At 38.1% G+C, this 8,868-nt stretch overlaps 1 long non-coding RNA gene across 1 annotated transcript in view; it reads left to right on the forward strand.

Annotated features, from left to right (window-relative positions):
- Positions 1-1,355, forward strand: part of LOC138003673 (uncharacterized) — an 11,704-nt gene extending 10,349 nt beyond the window's left edge. Inside the window, exons 2-3 of the long non-coding RNA XR_011123626.1 lie at positions 151-314; positions 1,276-1,355. This is a non-coding gene — a long non-coding RNA (uncharacterized lncRNA). The remainder of the gene's footprint in view (positions 1-150; positions 315-1,275) is intronic.
- Positions 1,356-8,868: the final 7,513 nt, after the last annotated feature.

The raw sequence follows: 8,868 nt of genomic DNA on the forward strand, positions 1-8,868 counted from the left end.
GTTTATAATAGTTTATGACAATGATTGCAATAGTTACTTTTGATTTTATAGATGATTGTCGGGAGCTTGTTTTCCCTTCTTTTTTTTTCTTCGCCCACAAACTGCTGGTGAATCATAACATTACGGCTATCGAAATCCACGATTTGGAAGAATGTAAGTGGCGGTGCTATCAAGAACCTAACTGCGTTAGTGTTAATATTCATACCCACAAAAATTACAAGGGACTTTACAGATGTGAGCTGAACAACGCCACCCATCTTAGACATGGTCTAGAGCTTCTGGACGCTGTGGATTACTTCTATTATGGAGCAGACGTAAGAAAGAAAAAATTGAATTGATCTTTTTGTTTACTCCTCCTAATCTCAGTGAGGTTTAATTTTGTACTAGTTCTCGTCCTTCCACTTATAACTTGATGCTAACGCGTTCCTCTTCGCGTTTCAATTCTTAAGCCTTGTTTCCATATAATCACCCGAATCGCCCCGATCGCACGAAACAGTATACAGGCGATCCGGGCGGTTTTACGGAAACAATAGCGGAAAGAGGCGACTGCGGGGATCGCATCACCCGGATAGAACTCTGCTCTATCCAGGCGATCGGAACGATCGAGTGAAATTTGGACACAGCAAATCGTACGAATCGTAAAGAACGCCTCTACACTGTTTCGTTCGATCGGGGCGATCCGGGCGATTATATGGAAACCAGCCTTAATTCTTTGTTGTTTGTGTTCGCGTTATGCATTGTTCCGTTTATGTTTGTCCTAGGTTTGTGTGCTCTAGTTTGCGTTAGTGTACGTGATCGTGTACTCGTCCATGTTCATGTTCCTGTTCATATTTGAGAGGCTTTTGTATGAACTAGAGTAAGACGCTAGAATTTACAGAACTAAACCACAACCCTAAAACCAAAAACCACGCACATGCACATGGAGTCCCAAAGCGAACTATGTTAACTTACAATCAGTGTCTTTCACCGCGCAAGTAAACATATCTGGATACTTGCAATGTGATGGGACAATTTAACTTGGTTACTACCCACAAAAGGTATTCGTTTCAGACGAAAGGAGGACGCCTTGCCAGTTTGATCTTTTTGTTAGAGATTACCATTTCATCGCTTACAATGACCGATAACGTTTTGGATAACAAGAGGAGCCCATTACCTGGAGCCTCCATACGTATTATACCTTTTAGTCAACCCTGTCCCATATCTCTTTATTTTTAGCAATTTAAGAACTGCTATATGCTTTTAGTCAGTCAGCGTTGTTTTCGTCTTTGTTTAAAGAGTGCCTGCGATAAGGAAGATCACTGTGCCAACGGATCTGTTCGCCAATCTGGATATACAGACAAAGGATATCGCTGCGTTGATCTTTCAGGATGGAAGTTTGCCCATCGTCAACAAGGTATCCGTTAATTCTTCTTTTCTATCCTCATATTGTCTAACTATTGCTGCCACTGCTACTACCTCTGTTTCTAACTAAAAAAATATCTAGTACGTGATGGTAACTATAGGATGACATGGTTACAAAACTCCGGCTTTGATATATTTGTAATCTTTCTTCAAATCTACTTGGCTTATTATTCCTCTGACACTTTATGGTGTACCTTTATATGATTATTTATCTACTCTAACCGTAGATATCGACGAATGCGTTCCACGAATGCACAATTGCTGTAAAGAGGCAGCGTGCAACAATACCAAAGGATCGTATACTTGCTCGTGTAAATTAAAACCAGGATACTTCGGTGATGATGGGTACAATTGTACCGGTGAGAACACGGAAATTGATATCATGGATTGGTATATCCTCGGTAATGTAATCTACGGACTTTGCTAATTGAAAACTCAATATATCGGGGTCGAACTTTTGATGGTGTATTGACTCTGTTCTCAGATATTGAGGAGTATTTGGTTAGAAATCACACCTGCAACTCTGACGCTCTTGTAAGGCAGAGTTTGTTGGAAACGGAAGAAACTGCTCAAGTCAAGTTTCTCTTGCATACTTTACTTTAATTATTTATGGTTACGATTCTAACGTTCATGAAAGAATGAAAGATATTATGCATCACCAATTGGGAACTCAGAAAAATTCCGAGCTCCAGATACTTGATGGGATTTGAACCCACGATCCTCCGCGATCTAGTTTGGATGCTCTAACCACTGAGCTACCGGACACTTTGTGGTGAGCAAGGGTGAAATGTGGGTATAGACTACGGCTGCATCACGCAGTCAAATAGTGTAGTTTTAACCATTAACTGCATCACGCAGTCACATTAAGGCATATCAGAGATGCAACCAAAGCGAGTAATGAAAGAAATACATGAAAGATATTATGGATCATCAACTGGGAATTTCGCACCACAGAGTCTTTAGTAGCTCAGTGGCTAGGGCATCCGTACCGGGTTTCGAAGGGGCGGGGGTTCACTTCCATGTATTTCTCTCATTACTTGCTTAGGTCATTGTACTGTTATTATAGAAAACAAAATCGAAGATGTTTAAATATATATTTAATTGTAAATATTTTTTCGACATGTATGTGCTAAAATGTCAGTCCTTTGTATATAGTTTAAGTATAATCTATATCATAATTTGTAATTAGATTTGTAGTTATTCTGTAATGGGGAGGGTTTCTTGTTATTTAGGGGGTTGGGTTAGTTGTTTAAACCTCGTTTGGGACATACGGTATGCCCCATTCTTTAGAACCTATACAGTTTTTAAATTTGGAAATAAATAATTAAAGAAATAAATAAGTAAATAAATATAGATAATCTAAATTATCATCTGTTGCCCACATACGTTCCTGTAGAATTACTGGGAGACCTATGTGATCCTGTTTGTCAATCATTGTTTTATAAAGGACTGATACTAACAGGTGAAATATATTGTTGATCACTTTTAGGGTTATCATCAATGTTAGTAAGCAACTATTTAACATGATCCAAACTCCATTTGGGCCCTATCTGGGTGGTGATGTTTAATTAGACTTTTTAAAAGTTAATGGAGATGAAAATAATAATGTTCTGTATTTTGTTCTCTTTTATGAAAAACAAAAACAAAAAAACAAAAAAAAAAAAACAGAAGATGATAATGATGATGATGATAGTGTCGAAGATGACGGCGGCGGCGACGACGACGACGACGACGACGGCGATGATGATGATGACGATGATGATGATGATGATGATGATGATGATCATCATCATGATGACGACGATGACGACGACGACGACGACGACGACGACGACGATGATGATAATAACGACGACGATGATAATGATGAATAAAAGCAACAACGGCGAAAAAGAGGAGAGCAAATCGCAGAAAAAGAAAAAAAACAATAAATAAATAAGTGCACGTGTTTTATACATGGCTAGAGATAAGCTTAAACTAAGCTCGAAGGGGGAGTGCTTGGAAGAGACACAAAAATTAAATATTTAAAACGTTGAATGAAGATGCGAGTTAAACAGTAGAAACAAAAGCAGGCAGAGAAAGGCAAAATTAAATTAGATTTCAATGAATCGCAGTTAGGGTTTCGAGACCGTATTTGATCTGAAGATACTTCTGGTCTAAGGTCAAATTACATAGCGAGTAGGAGTGGTTAATGTTTTAAACACTTTTTTTCAAAATAAATACTAGTGAACAGCACACAGCAACAGATCTTGCCAAATTGCTTTTATTTCTCCAACCGGTCTCGTCTGATTACGTAGACTTCATCAGGGAGTTTGAACAAAATCGTTAAAAGGAACTTATTTTATACCTTATTTACGAAGTACATTTCACGTTCCAGGAAGGGTGTGAACGGCAAATAACACCTACACAACAGTACGTGCAGGATATGACTAAAATCCTGCGTGACGCTGAGAATTGAAGGTTTAGAGCTCACGGATTTAACAATATGTCATGTCCAGAAAAAGTTCGTAAAAAAACAGCTGGACCCCCTAATAGCCTGTCCTCCCAACCTGTAACTCCCTGTCCTCCCAACGTCGCCATTGGCATGTTTGGATCCTTGCATAGTAAGGTCAATCGAGACAAGCTCAAGTTGTGTATTCGCCTGCATAAAAAAGGCAGCTCACTTCAATAATGTTAATGACAAAAGATGTGATGGATTTTTTGAGGTGATACACCGTTTCGAGAGCTAGCGTGGCCACCTGATTGCTGATTTGTCCAACTTTGTAGGTGCACAAGGTTACTGAAAGGAATTATTTTAGAGCTGGAACATTTCCAAGATGATCAAAGTGTTCTTTCGGATGATTCCTCTTTTGATTTAAATGGAATATAGCTCGCGCAAGTCATGGATGTCAATGCGTGGGAACTCTCACCAAGTCTTTCAGAGTAATGAAGAAGATTCCCATCAGAGAGTGGCATTTTTACCTCTACCAAGTAACTCTGCGGCTATGGATTTTTGCACCGGTGGGCTCCGGTTTGATTTCTCGTGAAAAAGATATCGCTCGGTTTCTTAGACGTGATTCATGTATTGAAGGCGCATTCTTCTTCAGCAGTTTTCAGACAATAATTTTCGTTTTATTTGCTTGATTTTTGTCGCGATTTTTTCTTTTTTGAAGGAAGTTATGGTGGCTCAAACCATTTTCAACAATTTGGAGGGAATGTGATATTAGAAAGATTAACTCTACAACACTGTTTCATTTAAGGACAATGTTATGGCACCATATGAAACACCAATAAGGGCTTAAAAAGACGTTCTCATTAAATTGACGTAACAGGAATGTAATAGGTTACCATGGCAACAAATGAATCATTTAAAACGCCCTATATTTTGTGTTTAAGCTCTTATATCTCAAAAACGAACTCAGAGACCCCCATTTTTTTATTGCTGAAAAGTGATTAGCAGGCTAAGACGACACTCTCTGCAAAGTTTAAAAAATATTCTCTGGAGCGGATTCATAGCCGCCTTAAAGATTCTGAATTGTGAAGGTGGCTATTCATGCCCTAGCAATAAAAAATGGGAGTCACTAAAGTTGGTTTTTGAGCTATGTGGTTAAAGACAATATATAGGGTGTTTTAAGATGGCTCTTTTGTTGCCATGGTAACCCATTACGTTACATTAATAAGTGCATCTCTTTAAGCATCTTTTGGTGTTTCATATGGCATTATAACATCACTATTAAGTAAAGATTTATTTCTTCCAAGTAGTACAGTTTGTTGAAAGTGCTAAAACTGGTTTGAGCCTCCTTAAGTCCATTTCCTTTCAAATTGATGTGGTATTCCCTCAATTCTTTGTTTTTATACACCATTTTACAGTTCTGAGCTCAGTTACCAGGCCTTTGAATTAGAGCAGGCTGAACATGACCTTGTTCTGATGCAAACCTAATTGCTTTTTTTATGTACATCACGTTGTTGTAGTTGTTTGATACGTGCTGGAATAACGAAGAGATGTCCGCGAACAAGACATAAATGAAAATACCTCCGAGTACGATATAAGGCACGCAATAAAAGTGTGACAACAAGCAGTTACCCTTTCTCACTATTATTTAATTAGTTTTACGTTTTACTGTTACTTCGGTTAAAGCTTAAGGTAATTAAGCAGTACGTAAAGCAGGTTTACTGTCTTCATGGCCATACAGGTATTGATCTTGATTAACTTCGAACTCCAAGTTCCACTGACCAGAGACAAAAATCTTGACTTTTTTGATTCACTGGATTCTTTCCACTCACTGGATTTTCTTTATGGACAAACTCTTACGGGAGACTTATTATAAACTCTGAACTCTTTGTCTTCTTCCCTTTTCAGCCATCGTCTCTTTCTTCTCTTTCTTCTCTTCGGATACAAGGTCGAAGGTCATAGCCTCACCATAGTTATAACAGTTGATTATAGCTTCCTCATAGTATAGCATCCATAGCATTAGTTGAATCACAGCCAGCCACGAGGGCAAGAACCCTGGCAGAAGAGCCTTCTTTTATACTTTTACTCTAATCATCTAGAATGTTCTGTTGCGATATATAGTGTATAATAATTACAAGGTGTACTATTTGTGGAAACTGCTGAGTCAAATTAAAGAAATTTCTGGAATATAACGGATTTTAAGACAATTCTAGAAAAGTCTGGAATTGCATGACAGGTAAACGAAAAGTAATTCTGATCCTCATAACATAGTGCTAACGAGATTTATGTACATTGGTTCAGCTTAGCAAAATTGTTTGAAAAGCTGACTACTTCTCAAATTCTAGGCCGTGGTTCGTGCTATTGTTCGCCTAGAAACATTGTGTGATCATTGGAAAGTCTACGTATTGCAGTTAGGCCATTTTCCCAACGCGTTCTCCTTTTGCAGTAGCTCCTAGATATAGAACATAATATGCCTACAAAATAGGTATTTTATCTCTGGCCTCACCTTAGCCAAATCATCTGAAAAGGCCAGTATTTATCTAATTATATGCTTTTTTTCCGCGCTGTCTTCGAATAGTATCATCCCAGAGTCATTGTGGTGTTACTGCGTAACAATTTGTTCACAATCCTAACGTGGGAGTTGTTTAGCTGTTATTAGTTTGCTACAAAAGCGGCCATTTTTGCCTTCGTACCACCTAACTCTCCAAAGGGGGGAAAAATGGCAAAATTTTTTATGGCAAATTTCCAGAGGCTAAAAAGACAAGTCCGCTAATGCCATAATTAGTGTGGATTGAAAGCTTAGGTATTGCAATTCTTGTGTCTGAAAAAAAGCCGCTTGAAAAAAGGCCTAGAATTAGTTTTAGATTTCATTGTAGATTTTGTCTATGCAAATCACTGCTAAAAAGCCTAGAATTAGAGAAATGGGTAGTTTTCCTAGTATCGAAATGGCTGATTTTCAACATTTTCGACAACTTCAGAAATCGTAGTCAGGCCATTTACCTAATTTTAGGCTTTTGTAAGAGTGGTGTTTTGCATAGACAAAATCTAGAACACCCACCTTCAATCCATACAAACTTGGGTTTTAGACGACTTGTATTTTCTGTATTGTTAGCCTCTGAACGTTTTCCTGAAAAATCAGCCATTTTTCGTTTCAGTGGGTCGCCATTTGCAGAGTCGCGTAAAATCAGCATTTTTCGACATGTACGAAAAAAAAAAGGCCATTTCTCTGATCTTTGGCCTTTTCAAGCGGTTTTTCAATAGACAATATCTACAACACCAAGATTTCAATCCACGAAGTGGCTTGAATTTACTATTTTTAAGCGTCTGGGATTTTGCGCTGTACATCGGCCAGTTTTCAACATTTTGCACTAATCCCCCCTGCCATGTTTTAAATTCTAAGTATTTTTACAAGCATTTTTTTGCATATACAAAATCTACACCACCCATAAGCTTTCAATCGATACTGATGAAGGAATTAGGGACTTGTATTTGCTATTTTTTCAACCTCTAGAGGTTTCCCTTAAGGCGGCCAAACACAGTTTTTGATACCTGTTTCATTTACCTTTTTCTCCAAAACCCTTGATCCTTTGGTCCCAAAAATGGTAACAAGCAAGTTAAGGGCCCACGGACGGATTTTTCGTGCGTTGCTAGGGAAGTGAAATGTTACTTCCGGTGACTGATGTCATCATACAGTGGGCTGACCAGAAAACCCATTCACAAGCAAAAATCACCGCACGAACTGTTGTTTGCATCGAAAGTTTTCCCTCGCCTTTCCTTGCGCTCGTTCTTAGATCGACTGCGCATGCGTAAACGAACTGACTTCCGGTTTGAGAAAAACCTAAATTTCCGGTGGTCTGTAAGTTGAATTTTTTTTTTTCATATGGCACGTTTCACCTCCAAATACAGAATATAGGTAAGCATTGATTTTTTCAAATTATCTTTTTTGAAAAATTTATGGGTATTTTAGTATAGTTTATCTCTCTAAAAAGAAAATTTTTCAAAATAAAAAGAAAACCATGCTTGGCTGGATGCAAAAACGAATACAAATTTTGAAACCACTGATTAAATACCCAAATTGTGTAGCACGTAGACAAATTTCGAGTTTTCTTTTATTGGTCACGTGACCACGGGCGTGGCATGATGACGTCATATTTATGGTCATTGGTTTACAAAAGTTGCAAACTGACCAAAACAGTGCCAAATTCTCACAAATTAGTTAGCTATTACATCCTTAGCAACGCACCCCAAAAAAATACGTCAGTAGGCCCTTAACCAAACGAATTTTGTTTTTTTTATTTGATAGTTAAGCTGACCCATATGCCGATGCCATGGCAACATAAATAGATATAAACAGGCCTCTAAAATCGGTTTTGTTTGTTTTCAGAAAATCTGTTCATTGGATTTTCTTTGTAATTTGCATGCAACATGCTTGCAACGAAGCTCACAAGTTAACAGTATTTTAATAATTAGCAAGAGCACGGGCGAAAACCGGTGCCGGTTACCAAACTTCAAGAGAAGCTAACCATTTTAAAACCACGCACTAGACTTAACCACTATTCAGCAATGATCTTATATAGACTAATAGGGAAGAAGATATCTCTTTACAAACATCATTTTTGTCATTCAAATATGCCAACTACAGGAACAAAAGAACCTTTGTTTTCGACAGCCAATGAGGCTCTGATTGGCACATTAATGATAATAGGTGACGTCAACGATATCTTCGTTATTATTGTTGGTAAATAATCGGTACAATCGTAAGCCAGTTGATCTTTATTGGTTAAGTGCATAAAAACCTCCGGGTTCAAATTCCGTCCAGGAATGCATCTTTTACCTTTTATTCTTTTAATTTTTGTCTACTACCGCACGTCCTGGGACAGAGTAATCTAAATTGACGATAACAGTCAATCCAGAGAAAATTAGGAATTTTCGATAATCGTCATTTCAGAGGTAGAGGACGTGTTGCAGAATGCCTCCGTATCAGCCTCAACTCGTTGCTCGTTCCAGTCCAACCGTGAAAATACGATTATGGCCTT

This window comes from Montipora foliosa, chromosome 5 (genome assembly GCF_036669935.1).
Source record: "Montipora foliosa isolate CH-2021 chromosome 5, ASM3666993v2, whole genome shotgun sequence".
Taxonomy (NCBI): Eukaryota; Metazoa; Cnidaria; class Anthozoa; order Scleractinia; family Acroporidae; genus Montipora; species Montipora foliosa.